This window comes from Pinus tabuliformis, chromosome 2_1, assembly GCF_031772625.1.
Source record: "Pinus tabuliformis cultivar Carrire ecotype Pingquan chromosome 2_1, CPIR1, whole genome shotgun sequence".
NCBI lineage: Eukaryota > Viridiplantae > Streptophyta > Pinopsida > Pinales > Pinaceae > Pinus > Pinus tabuliformis.
In genome coordinates this window covers 652,886,204-652,901,860 of record NC_142299.1, presented here as the reverse complement: position 1 = coordinate 652,901,860, position 15,657 = coordinate 652,886,204, and the positions used below count along the sequence as shown (strand labels likewise).

Genomic DNA, 15,657 nt, shown 5'->3' with positions numbered 1-15,657 from the left:
TGGGATGAATGAGATTATGCATTTTATATGCATACTGTGGTTACAGCGGAGCCTAATGAAATGTTTCTGTATGAAGTATAAATGAAGGGGCCTTAACCTTAGATTATGAAGGTTTGACCAAGCAGGTCAATGAAATTCCTGGGACGAATGAAATTATGCATTTTTATATGCATACTGTGGGTATAGCGGGTTTATTCCTACATCAGAGTGGTATCAAATCTAGTTAAAGCTCTTTTTAATTAAAGCAAAATTATGCAGAATACAAGTGTGATTGCAAAAGAAAGAGGAGATCAGGTTATTTGAATATGATAAGTGGAAGGCATGAGATAAGATGAGAGTAAGTGATATTCTTAAGAATACATTGCAGAAGCATAAGGAAATCAAAATGATGTTTGTTTTATTGAGGAAAGTGGAGGTTCACTAGAATGTGAAGAATGGATGGAGGCTGCTTGTGAAGCCATGTAGTGTAGAATCTAACTGAAGGTTGGACAGAGAGGATAAGAGTGTTCTCAGAAGGAAGCTTGGAAGAAAGCTTTTGAAATCTTGGGAATGATCTTTGGTTTGAATAACATTCATACACAAGTGATAGCAAAGGAAGGTGAGAATATTGCAACAACCTAGAGCAAGGAGTGCTCAATTGGTTCCAGAGGAAAGAACCAGAGAAATGCTAACAGATTGAGCTCAGAGGAGAGAATATTAGTGAGGCATATGTAGCAAGAAGGAGACTTGTTAATGCAGATGTATTGTTGTTGCCACTCACAAAAGAAATTCCACAAAGGATGTGGGTAGAGTTGCTAAGGGATGAAGAAAGTTGGTAAGAGTTTCTGAGTGAAAGAAGAGGTGGTCAAAACCTAGTACTTCATTGTAATTGAAGTACAAGAGGATAGTTGTGTTCTTAAATGGTGCAGATGAGTTGAAGCCTAGAAGGAGTAGAGAGAAGTGCTCAAAAGAGGTTTTAGAGAATAGAGAACCAAGTGCTTGCCAAGAAACCAAGTACAAAGGAAGCTTGGTGAGGTAAGTGGTAACTGGGAGGACTTGCTGTTGCAGAGGCTTTAATGCAGCTCATAGTATGTGAGTGAGGAACTCATGGTGATAGAGAGGAAGATGACTGCTAATAGTAATAACAAAGATAAAAAAGGTTCTGAGGAAGACCACAACAGAAGAAAAGTGAAGAAAGAGAATGCCAAGGTAAATGGCAAGAAGATGAGTCAAGAGGAAATTGACAAAGAGATTGTTGAGATGAAAGGACAATTCAATGTATTAAGGATGATACTTGAGGATATCCAATGACAAGGTTGGGTCTTGAGGGAAAACCTAGTGAAGTGGCATTAGTTACAAAGAAGGCTACAACAGAGGCAAATGAGGTGGTTGGTGGAAGAACTCAGAGAAGCTGAGTTGGAAATGGAGGTGTCCATTCAAGAAACAGAACAAGGTGAAGTTCTGGGTGAAGATGAAGACTAGAGATCTGTGGAAGATCTTATGGATCATATGAAGGATTCAAAACAACAAGGAGATATGATGACTGAAGCATCAAGAGAGACCACAAGGTCTTATGTTTCTAAAATTGATAGTTTGTGTATGATTGCAGGTATTGGAGGAGATGAGCAACTTTTTGAAGATGTCTTCAGAATAAATGAAGATGTAGAAGTAAAATGTGACAAAAAAAAATTCTCTGAAGAGGAATAATTTGACTGGATGCAGCAGGAAGAGTCTATGGATGAGTTACTCAATGAGAAAAGACAGTCATTTAATCTATCATAGAGATGGAAGATTGGGATCTTACTCTGATGAAGAATGAAGGAATATTGTCTCAGAGAAGTAATCTAATGAATTTGATTAATGTTATTGATGAAGAAAAAATACAGCAGAATGCAGATGATGAGACAAGGATAGCTCTGGAAGAAGGGTTACAGAGGAACCAACAACTACAAAGTGAAGGTAACTAGTAGAATATTAAAGGAAAATTTAAAGAAGAGACTATGTTAGCTGAAAAATAGTAAAGGACCATCATTCCATCATGATGATATGCATAGTGGAGATAACTAGGGAAACTGTTGAGGCAGTCAATAAAGAAGAAGGACTAAACTCTCATCAAAGGATCAGTGAATGGGAGACAAAATTAGAGCTACTGGAGAAATGGCTGAAGGAACCAGTAGGGAAGAAAGAACTTGATGAAGATTGCAAAGGATATGAAAGAGAGGAAGAGGAAAGTGTCTAGCAAAGAAGGGAGTTGGAAAAGCAAAGAATATATACTCAGCATAGATTGCTGAAAAAGGAAGGCAAAGAAGTTGTCATGAATGACAATCATAAAGAAAAGGAGATGGAAATGAAAGTTCAACAAATTTACATTACAGAAGAAGGAGTTCATTATTGTGAACCAGAGTAGAGAGATATCATTGAAGAATATGATATGGAGGAGATTTTAAATCAACATACTGATGTGCTAACAATGTAATTGAAGGAAAAGCTAGAGCCGCATACTGAGATGTTGCCAGAGAAGGAAAAGGTAATGAAGCCTTATATTTTTAATTCTGATAATTGTTTTATGATTATAGGATTTGTTGAAAATGAGACAAACATGTTTCAAATTGAGGAGTCAGTTTTAGAACTGAAGAAGACTCGAAGTTGCGAAGACAGACATGCTGATGATGAAAAAGAAAAGCATGAAGATACTATGCTTGAAGAAGTTAAATTAATTGTTAGAATCAATCAAGAAAGTGAAGGACAATTACTGAGGGTTGTCAAGGAAGAAGAAGGAAAATATGTTGGAACTGATGAACAACATAGTGATGTATTTGAGCGGCATCAAGTAAAAAGGAAATTGGAGGACAATTTACTTTTTGAAAATAAATTTATAGATATGGAACAGAGGTTGTTTGGACAACAACAAGAGGGAAAGGATGAAAGAACAGTAGTAAGGATCCAACAAATTCAAAGAGAAGATAGTAAAGAGTAGTGGATAGAGTACAACAACAATTGGCAAAGTAATTATCAGTCAAAAAATAAATTGGACATAGAGATTGAAAGAATAATAAGATTGATGATGAAGGTGCCTCAGAAAAACAACATTAAGAAGACCAAGGAGTAACAACATTGTGAAAGCATAGCTAGTGGAGAAAAAAACATAAAGTGTGGAAACATGGAGAACAACAACAAACAACATCAACAACCAAAGGCAAATTACTGAACAAAGTATGGGATCTAGGGAGACAAAGGACAAAAGCACATGATGAGGAGATCATGATTGTTTTAACCTTCGGAGTCTAATGCAGTGGCATACAACGCAACAATTTAATTATGTTTTAGTTAACATAGGGGGTCTTGTGTTTTCAAGGAAGTTTGATTCCTATATATGTAATCATTAATGTTTTGAGTGGTTAAAGTAAGAATTAATTAGATATTCTGAGGATTGTTGTAAATGCCCTCGAATGTAGGAGAACATGAGTGATTAATGATGACGAGAGAGTTAGAAATCAATTGTAACTCTTATTGGTCTCATGATCCGAGGAGCTAAAGAGGGCACTTAGGGATAAGTAGGAGTTAAAAGTGGACTTAGAGGATATTGAGGAGTTAATTCAGTAGATTAACGATCTGAACTAGAATTAGTTCAACAGAACCTTTTTGTATAAATGTAAGCCTAAAAGGCATAGAAAGGAAAAAGGTAGAGGAGTAGATAGTGAGTAGCTAGTGAGTCAAAGAGTCAGATTGTAAGCCTATGGGCAAGAGAAGAAATGCCATTGATCGGAAAATTAGGCTAGAGAGAGCGACTCTTGTGTAAATAATCATTTATTAATACAAACAACTCGATTCAGAGTTTGTACAATGTGTACTGTGTAATTGAATTATAATCTATGTGTGGCTAGAGTGATTCTGTGTAACTTATGTTGCAGGTGCAGAAAGAGAGGTGAATTACAGAGAACAGTAACATAACAACTTCCAACTGTGGTTGCGTAGAGTTGTCCTAGAGATAACAATTCCAACAAAAGAAGTGTTGGGTAGAATTGTTAGTTAGCAAGAGGTTCAAGGAGATAACCATATAGCCTGTGTTACAAATTTGTATACAGGAAGAAGCCTTTAGTGCTCCAGTGAAGGTGGAAGAGCATAAAGGTGTGAGTGGACATAAGTTGAGGAGAGATTTGTGGCAGAATAGTGAGGGACCAGAATCCTAAAGGAAGCCGAAAACACAGAAGACATTAAAGAAATGGCATAAACTCAAAGTGAAGAGCAGCGGGGGTAGGAGAGTATGAGATGCCTTGATCGTGGTTGAAGTCTTGTAGTAAATCTTAGGCGTTGATCACAAAAGTCAATGCTCACACCATAGTCAATTGCAGGATTAAGAGCCCTTTTGAAACCCCGCGTTTGTGATTGCGATAAAGGAAAGCATCAAGTAATGTGTGAAGACTGAGGAAAAGGCAAAAAGGTATGGTTTACGTGTGTTGTGGAATATTCCTATTATGTAAACATTATAATAGAAATAAAGAGTCGATAGGAAGTTTATGGGTAAGTCCATGAATAACCATAGTTATAGAGTGGGGTTGGCTATATATGTGCAGGATTAAGGATTGATTAAAGTTTATATGAAGGGTTGAGTTATAAAGTCCCTATAGAAAGATAGATGAAGGGTTAGACTATAGAAAGTCTAATGAAACGTTTTTGCATGAGGTTTAAATCAAGGTTCTTGAACCTTAGCTTATGAAGATTTGACCAAGCAGGTCAATGAAATTCCTGGGATTAATGACATTATGAATTTTTATATGCATACTATGGGTATAGCGGGTTTAGTTTCGAAAGGACTCTTCATAATCTAGTGTTTGGAATTCCTAACTTGCGGGATGAGATCACGCTTTCCATCGTTGATTTCATCCACCTGATCAACAGCTGCACCTTTTCTTGGTCAATGAACTAGCTTGATGAGTTTTAGTCGTTGATCAAGATTTGCTTGATTCAATTGTCGACAATGATATTAGATGGATCACTTACCCAACATTTAACACCTTTTCGGAGCCGATGGGAATTCACCACCTCTAAATACTTTACTATCAATCTGTATGTTTGTGTCTCATGTGGGATATTGGCTTTAAGGGTATCAGTAAACTGATTCTCTTCTCTCTTTCTTTTTTCACTTGTCACTCCATTGTTATTGTTCTCTTTCTTCAATTCCTGCTTCTTACCATCAATATTGAGTTCATATTCTAAAAATGAAAGAAAATACAATGCAGAGTATGATACATGAAAGACAATGAACATTGGAATATAAACTAAAGTAGACTACAAAGGATTTGTACGACATATACCTCAACATCAGCAATGTCAATGCCATTTTTACCCTAGAAAAGTAAGAACTTCAAACAAATTTTCTTCATTTGGGTGATAGGTTTTAATTGGGCGATAGTGGCCACTATGCAACTAGATGACCTATATAAACAAATCAAATAAAATGTCACCATAGAAAACAACACCTTAGGAACTTAGTATTCAACCTTGAAGAAAAGCTTAGGCACAATCATCATAACTAAGTTACATGCTAGAAATATCAAAAAATAGATAACTTGTGAAAACAAATGGAAAAAAAAGATTTGTATAAAAAATCTCCTAATTTCTTGTCTTAAAAGAGTCAACTTCCTTAAATTGGGGATAATTTTTCCCACCTCAAAATTTCTTGTCTATTATCACCTATGTTTTTAGGATCATAAGATTGATGCAACATTGCATTGGATTGTGGAGACAAAATGATTGAACATTCCAAGATGAATACCTCACATGGTGGAATGAATGTGCTATATGTGAGCAGTGTCAAAACCTTAGGGAAGAATAATAGGAAGGCCAAAGAGAATATATCAACATAGGTCTATTGAAAGAAAAATTTCAATCTCAAAATGGCTAGTGGGAATACATTTTGGTGGATAGGTATCACACTCTGAGAGATAATTGTCTAATACAATGGAAAGTGTACATATATTGTCACAATGCCTCTCACAGTCAGAACCTATAGTTGTGTCCTATAATATTAATCATATTATAATATTTAATTATAAAATTATGAATATCAAATAATTTTTAGTTTGAATTATTAGTCTGAAATTGCATTTTTGGTATTTCTGTATACATGAAAATTTTCGAGAAAAGGTACTTTTTGTGACCAATTAATTTCGAGTGAATTTAAATACACAAGAAATTATGGTGCCTCGGTGGTTCTCTAGTGGTTATCCACTCATTGTACCAATTTCTCCCATGTCCTCTACTGCTTTTGGTGAAGTCCTCTTTGATGATGTCCAATGCCAATGCAATGGACATTAATCCTAGATGTTTATTTAGCCAAAGTGATGCTCCACAAGTAACAACCAAAAAGTAGGCTCAAATATATTATTGGGGGCCAAAATTCAGTAATTATATGACAAGCCAAGAAACACTGCACGTTAATCATCTTCCCTTTAATATTGATTAATAATTTCTTTGCATGATCATGTAAGACTAGAGTGTCAAGTAGGGACATTTAAAGTTATTCACCCATCAATATCACCTTTGAGAGTGCTTAATAGTTAATACTTCCTATTACACAGAGTAGAACACCAACTTCAAGGATAGGAATATAAACACGATAAACATGAAATTAGAAGGAATGCTAGGAATTCAAATGCGACTAATCTTGAGTCAAGAAAAGAGCAAACCCTTCACATTAGCAAGGCATTCTTAGGCACTAAAACATAAAATCATTCCATTGCATCCTTTTCACCTTTTCTTTAATTTCCTTAATTGAGAGCACAACTTTCAGAACCCAAAAAAAAAAAAATATCGAAAAAGGTCTCAAAACCCTAACAAATGCTCAAGTGATTGTCGTATCAATTAAACAGAAAGGAAATCATTCGATATGCTTCCAACTTGCTGAAGAGATTGAATAATGTGAATATTTATCATCCCTTGGTCCAAATAAAATTGTAATCTATGTGTTCCAATAAAGTAATCACTTTCCCTCCAAGATAGTTAAGAGATCAATTTCGAGAAGGGCTTCTAGAAGCACTGGGATAATAGAAAGGAAATTAACTAGGAGGAAAATTAACCACTTTAGTGGGTTCTCAAAAATATTTGAAGGTGACTAAAAATGATTTTATACTCTCTCCACATATTTTAAAACACTAACCCTTCAACCGCATCTCATTTATTTTCCACCTTTTTGTAATTCTTATTTCTTTGACCAAGAATAGAGCATTCATAAATATTCTCATGAAAGAGGACTTTTCATAATCAGGTAATAAGTTGGGCTCTAACAAATCAAAAATTTCATGTAGTGAATAAATATTACATGGTAGATTCCAATGATTGAAATGACAACTTTATTCTTAATCTCATTACAACAAAAACAAATTCAACGCTAACTTGTTGGGATCTAACAAATAAAGAATTTGGTGCAGTAAAGAAAACTTACATTGTAGATCTCAATTATTTTCAATGAAAACTTTATTCTTGATCTTATTACAACATAGATAAATTTAATAGTACATAAATATTACTTTATCTGAGAAAAATTTGAACACATTTCGATATTTCATACAAAATATAACGATACAATTTATCAGTAGGAGATGAGAAAGTTATCTACATGTAGCACGAGACATTGGGGAATAGTGTTATTGAGACACCATCTCATGGCATTAGAATCATTTAGATAGATAGTGTTTTAGGGAGACCTTGCAGCACCTATTCAGCACTAGACTTAGGCTTCAAACTCATCAATTGATGTACTTCAGTAGCGAATTCTAGTGGGATCCCATTAAATACAACTCGACAAAATCCATTTATGATAGTTATCACTACCTTCTCTGGATCTATCATCCTCTAAAAATAGAATAATTGATCTTCTCAATTTTTGAGGTACTTCATGTTCAACATGGGTTATTAGGTTCTTCACCTAGAAAAGGTTGCAAATATTAGATGCATAATGGAAACAAGCATGCAATTAAAAATTTCTCTTAAAGTCTCCTACATGAAATATAAAAAACCATCTACTTAAAACATGATATACGGTCGTAACAGAAACCTGCCCAAGATCCTACTTAAAAATTCAAAATGTTGCAAATAGGATATGTCTTAAACAATATGCATTATTTAATTGCATAATCACACTAAACTAGACAAACCTTTAAAATGTTGAAAAGTGTGAAAAAAATGGAGTTAATATCCCACTTAAAAATTCAAAATGTTGCAAATAGGAGATTTTTTAAGCAATATGGATTATTTAATAGCATAATCATACTTAACTAGACAAACCTTTAAAATGTTGAAAAGTGTGAAAAAACTGGAGTTGGAATATTATAGTTACGTCATGGTAAATATAGCTACCTGAAATGTAATTTCTATATAACATTTGAAATAAGCTTTTTTAGATATTTAAGAGACTAAGCCTTTTTTATCTTTGGTTAATAACTTAATACCCCACCAAAAATAACAATAGTTCTGAATTGGTTCTTCACCAACCAAGGGGAGTGAAAATGCTTACTTATTCTCGTGTCACATTTCTGATATTTTATTTTGTGTGGATCTAAGCTACGTTTAAGGTAACTTCTACATATTTGACAATTTTAAATGTTAAAAAATACTCAAACTGAAGTTATACAATTAACATATGCACACTAAAATACCATATGCATCATATATAAGTAATATGAATTTTACATGTTATATTAAGACAAACTTTACATATTTGATAATTTTAAATCTAAAAAATTACCCAAACTGAAGTTATAAAATTAACATATGCACAATAAGATACAATATGCATCAGCTGTAAGTAATATGAAGTTTACATGTTATATTAAGACAAATGTTTTCTGATCTCATTAACTCTTATCTTATAGATTGTGATGGATATATATTTTAAAATTATGAGCCAGCATTGTCATATCTTATTATTAATGATGGATATAGGTCTTAAAAGCATCAAACCTCTTTGTTATTTTATGTACGGTCAATTGAAATGGAAGTGCTCTTAATTTTATTCAATATTGTCTTGTACAACTAGAAATAAAATGATGAGGGGAATGTTTCTAGTGATTTTGAAACTTGTTTTAATTACCTAATTTAGCAGAAATCCAGATTTGTCATTAAACCCTCAACTCTAGATGAAAACTCCTCTTTGATCATATAAACCATCAAATCCATGTTTTCATTATGCATAATCATTAAACCCTCAACTCTAGATGAAAATGATTCTTTGATCATATAAACCCTCGAATTTTTTTACTCATAAGAAAGAAGTTCATGTTTAGTAAAAAAAAAACCTCTTTGATGACCAAGAACTCTTCAATGTCCAAATTCATATATTTTATGACCAAGAACTCTCTCGAGTCAAAATTCATACCCATGTAAACATGGACAAAATCTCCATGCCCAATGAGCTTTACCTTCCTCCACTTGATTTTTGATTCTCTCCTAAGTTATTTCCCATGAAAATTCCATCTACGCTTCGCATCCCATGAAATCCATAGATCACCTTGATTTCCTTCCTTATCGTGGCATTTCCACGTAGATATCAAAAATGAAGAACAAAATGCAGTGCTACAATGTGATGTTGTAACTTGTGGACATTTTATTTGAGCCCAACATCAAACTTGAAATGAAAAATAAAATAAATATTTATTCTCGAATTTCCATGGAGATATCAACAAGGTAGATAAAAATGAAGTGCTACAATGTGATGTTGTAACTTGTGAACATTTTATTTGAACCCAATGTTAAACTTGAAATGAAAAAGAAAATAGATATTTATAATCTAAAAATTAAAAGAAATATTTAAAATAGACAAATAAAAGATATAAATTGCATTGGGGTTAAATGATTTATTTAAAAAAAAATTGTGCTAGAGTCTAAATTAAAAAGAAGAACAAGAAGTTAAAAGTGATAATGGGACGAGTGTAAACATTTAAATAATGGGTCAATTAATAATAAAAAGTTAAAATAATAAAAATGATAAAATTCAATTTGTTATATTTTGATTTTGTTATTAACTGAAATATTTAAAATAGATAAATAAAAGATATAAATTGCATTGGGGTTAAATGATTTATTTAAAAAAAAAAAATTGTGCTAGAGTCTAAATTAAAAAGAAGAACAAGAAGTTAAAAGTGATAATGGGACGAGTGTAAACATTTAAATAATGGGTCAATTAATAATAAAAAGTTAAATTAATAAAAATGATAAAATTCAATTTGTTATATTTTGATTTTGTTATTAACTTATGAATAGGCTTTGTTACAATACCATGGCCTATCAATACCATAAGACCAAAAACCATAACTTATTTCACAACCAAAATATTTTATAACAATATAACAAGATTCTTAACTATGGATATTCACCCCCACATTACTGTAGATATTATTAACTTGTAAAAAATAGTTTTTATTACAATACGATGGGTCAATACCATGGATTATCAATACCACATGCCAAAAAAACATAAATTATTTCACAATAAAAATATTTTAAAATAATATGACAAGATTCTTAACCATGGATATTAAAAATATGACAAGATTCTTAACCATGGTTATTCATGACTAGTTTCCCATTAGAATTATGAGCTTGTAAATAGGTTTTGTTACAATTCCATAGCTTATCAGTGCCACATGCCCAAAAATCATAACTTTCTTTACAATCAAAATATTTTATAACAATATGCCAAGATTGTATTCACCCTCACTTTACCATGGATATTAACCTGTAAATAGGCTTTGTTACAATACCATGGGCCAATACCATGGCTTATCAATACCACTTGCCAAAAAAGAATAAAATATTTCATAGTAAAAATATTTTATTTTAATTTAATTTTATAACATTTTTTTAATTGAAGCTAAAAGGGAAAATGTTAGAATTTGACATATATCTAAACCATCTATCCTCACAACTACTAAAAATATTCTAGTAGAAATTAAATTAAGGTTTTAATAAAATTAAAGAACCAGCATAAAATCATCTTAGCTACGGATCCAATGGACGAGACCAAGAAAAACTGACTAACAATAATATATTAAATATAGTGCATGATTATTTTAATTTTATCATTATTTTTCTTTCTTTTACATGATTGATACAAAACATAGGTTTAATATTCTACAACCAATTAAGGTTTTTTAATTTAGATAATTTCTTAAACACAATATAATGTGATCAAATTTAATAGAGAGTTGGGGGTGGGGTGGAAGGGGGAGAGAGGGAGGGAGATAATGAAAAAGTTGGAGGGAAGAGAAAGAGAGAAAGCGAGAGTGATGGGGGAGAGAGAGAGTTACATGTGAGAGAGGGAGTGAGAGGGAGGAAGATAGAGAAGGAGAGAGGGAGAGACACAGAGAGAGATGGAGTTGGAGAGGGAGAGAGAGGGAGGAAAGAACAAATACATAGAGTGATAGAGGTGGAGAAAGAGAGAGGGAGTAAGAAGGGAGAGATCGAGAAAGAGTGAGGGAGAGAGGAGAGGAGGGAATAGAGAGCAAAGGAGAGGAGAGAGATAGGGAGAGAAGGGAAAGGGAGAGAGATGGAGTCATAGACATGGATGAGAGAGAGATAAGGAGAGGGGGAGGGATACAGTGATAGAGTTTGATGGAATAGATAGAGAGAGGTAGACTGATTGGGGGGGAGAGATAGAGGGATTTGGGAGAGAAGGGACGGAGAAGAAGGAAGAAAGAGATGCAATTGAATGGGGTAGGAGAGGAAGGGGACAAGAAAGACATAGAGGGATAAAGGTGGAGAGAGAGGGGGTGACAATGAAGCCATGGAGAGAGAGTGAGGGATATAGGAGAGTGGGAGGAAATAAAGAGAAGGAGAGAGATAGAGAGGGAGAGAAGGGTAAGAGATAGAGATAGAGAGAGAGAGAGAGAAGGGGAAAAGAGGGAGATGAATAGTGTGTATGTTTGCGGGGTAGGATAGATAGAGGGAATAACAAAGAGATGCAAATAAAAATATAGATATTTATATATATTATTATATAACCAACCTAGATCCATATTAACCCTAGATCTATTAAGTGCTGAGAGGGATCCAATCTCTCGAGGTGTAAACCTTTCGTCAAGTTTTGCACTAAAAGTAGAAGTTTGCACCTCGAGAGATTGGATCCCTCTCAGCGCTTGATATATCCAGGCTTAACATGGATCTAGGATGATTAATATGAAATTAAAGTGGTTGTTATTTGATATTATAGTATTAAATATTAAAATTTCTCTTCGAATTAATTTCAAATTGGAACTAGATCTAATTAGATTCAATGAATAGATTTTAAAAAAATACATAAAACAATTTTTTTTATTAATTTTTTTTTTTAAATTATAAATTCTGAGAGATAAATAATGCAATGTTGGCTAACCTATACACCATGTGGGGGTGAAGAAGTGTTTGAGGAAGGATAACCTTTCAGCCAATCTTTAACAACCTTTCAATCCCCTATCATTTGTAAGTTAGATTGCTTCACACAATTAAAATGACTAACATAAGTAACTGATTAATTAATATTATTGTAGTACTTGTTATGTAGTCGCATTTTTGTTCCTAGACTAAATTAGTCATTCATGTTAGTCATTTTTAGTTGTATTACTTATTAACTAGTCATATATTTTAACCAACAACTAAATTAGTGATTTATGTTAGTCGTTTTTAGTTGCCTCACTTAATATTTCTCGTTTTTGGTAGTATTTCACTTGGAAAAGTGTGGTGACTAACGTTTTTAGTCACCTAGCCACTAATTTCTCATTCTCTACTAGTGGTGGAACAAGAAAAGGTAGGGATATTAATATTCGTAATGGTTTTTGAAGATAGAAAGTAGAAAAATTTCCCGCTTATTTATCAAACAGAAATAGAAAAACACCATTTCTACTCATGGGCATACCAGTCTAATTCTAAAGCTAATGTCTTGACCCATAGATTTAGTTTCATTTCACTAATATTGAGGAAACCTTCCTATATTTCAAATCATTGATCAATGAAGCTTATTGAGGAAAAGGAAGAACCTCTTCATTATATTGAGAAAATAACAATTCTTCAATAATAAGCTATGCTAGATCATCCTCGACATTTTTGAGTGGTGAAAGAATTGAGGATGCTTACTCATGCCTTTGTTGTGATCGAAACATGGTTGATTTATTGATATTTTGTACTCTGATTCTTCATTTATTATTGATAAGGTAAATAAATTTTCCCTGTCTCAATCTTGGGAACAACCGTCATTCTACTATATAATGCTAAATCATGGTAAATAAAAAATATGAAATAATGTTGAATAGAAGGAAAACTTTTGTTCTTTAAACTTTCAAATAAGATCAGATTCTATAATAATATATGTCAGTTAATTCTAAAAATTTATACATATATTTATGTATGTATGTATGTATGGGTTATATTCTTTCTAACTTAAATATTTTCCAAGGCACTTGTGGCATCACATTGAGAGGTTTTGTATTTTCGACAAAAATTGTAGTAATGGATATTATTGTTTAAATAGTATATACACATGTTCATATTCCATAAAACACTACAATGTTGGGTACTCATTCCATTCTAGCCACCAGGAAATATTTATAATGTCCATCCATTTTCATACAAGTAATCAATCGAATAAATTAATAAATTCAAGGCTTGGAATCTAGGAATTGCTTCAGTTTCCATCCATATGCCTTAGTATGCTTATGTAGGCTTAGCTTTACTTTTTTTAGAATGTCCCCTTAGGGACCATTCTCACATTTCAATGTTTGTATCCACATTAGTAAGTAGTCTCCTCAATTTCATTACGTATTCATTTGTTTACATTCAATCGATGAGAAGCCATTTGTTTTATTAGTCCCTGCCAAGTCCCTGCCATCTGGCATCCGGCAGGGACTATTGTAATCGTTCAATGCCGACTTAGCATTAGTTGAGTGCTTTCCCCATCTATTATTAGTCGCTTATACTAAAGTCCTGTGAGGTCTTCTGTGCACATACCCAAAGTCGAATTCGGCCTTAATGTTTCTCATCTTATTTGGCCTCTTCCCGAGGCGGAAGAGGCCCGAACATAGGTTAAATTGGAAATTATGGCCAGTTTCGTTATCCCTGACCGTCAACCGTTAGCGTTAATGCTAGCATTAATTCGCTATTTGGTAAACAGGTTTCGTTATTTCGTAAAGTATATGCTATGGTTGCAGGGTATTAACAGGTGTTGTCGTGTTGTTGCAGGGTATTAACAGCTGCATCGCTGTCTCTCGGCTGGCATTGACGGGTGGGTAATGAGGTTCTATAAGGGTTTTCTCTCAGAGCCTCGACTGAGTTTGTTTGAGCTGCCGAAGGTTTACAGGGTCCTTGTTCTTCATGACTGATTATCCACGGCGACGATTACAGAGCGCGCGCACAGTGAAATCCTGCGGCAGGTATCGTGGGACAGGGTCGGAAAAGGCGTGAAGAAGGAACAATCAAGGATCCAAGCCCTTCCCATATTGTAACAATTCGAGAGCCGGGAAGTTCTATATAAGACGAGAGTCTATATGCACTGAGCAAAGGCCTGTTATGGACCAGCGAATTTGATTGTCCAGCCCAAACGGGGTACATGGTAACTAGGAGACGTACCGAGGACGGTTAGGCTCTGAAGAGAAGCCAGGCGTACTGATTTGAAACCGCCTGAACCTTAATCCTTTCGGTTACAAACCCTACAGTTATCAGTGCGAACCACAACAGCCAGACTTCAGAGATCTGGAGTGCTTGGGTGCATGGGATGGGTGCCTAATGAAAGGAAAGACTTTCAGTTTCACAGCTCAGTTCGACGATAACAGTAGCAGCTTTACGAATCTGTTATTTCAGGGCGGAGGTCAGTCATCGAATCAGCAAGAGACGGGGCAAGTGGATTTGATGACCAAACATCACCTGGCTGAGCACTGGATCGGTAAAGATGAGGTCACGGTTTTTCCTCTGGTGAAACTCTATACTTTCTCCCTGGCTTGTGAATTGTTCGATAGTATATATAATTCAGACGACCAAGCACGGCTTTCGCATCATTTTATGGCGCTGCAGAAGGGACTGTTGCAAATTCCTCTAGATCTCCCCGGCACTCGATATAACAGAGCCAAACGTGGAGTCAATGCCATTCGTGAACAGCTTGAGGGCATTATTCGTGAGAGGAAAATTGCATTGGAGGAGGGAAAAGCTTCTCCTGAGCAAGATCTATTGTCTTTCTTGCTCTCTAATGTGGACAAAAATGGTGAATCTCTCACACACGACGAGATTAAGGACAATATCCTTCTCCTTATATTTGCAGGTCATGACACTAGCAGTTCTACATTAACTGTGTTGCTCAAATTTTTGGCGGAGAACCCTGACTCGACAAAACCCCACGCGGGCACCGGCGGGTGCACAGTGAAATCCCGCGGCAGGTATCGTGGGACAGGGTCGGAAAAGGTGTGAAGAAGGAAGCCGAGTGGGATCGAGATGGCGACCTAAACATGGAAGTGGGGGTTGAGGGGCCGGGAGCAGCCAGGACTGAGAGCTGGGTGGCAAATGCGGTTGAGAAGGAAGACTTAGCATTATAAGAAATTCAGAAGGTATTTTCATTGGACCATCAGCTTAGCTGATTTGACGGGGGTTAGGGTCATTCAGGGGATATCCTTAACATCTGTTGCGCCCTCACATAGACTGATTTGATGGGGGTTACCTGTC

General features: G+C 34.6%; 1 pseudogene; it reads left to right on the top strand.

The window, feature by feature from the left end:
• Positions 1 to 14,730: 14,730 nt before the first annotated feature.
• Positions 14,731 to 15,405, top strand: LOC149202274 (cytochrome P450 716B2 pseudogene; annotated as a pseudogene).
• Positions 15,406 to 15,657: the final 252 nt, after the last annotated feature.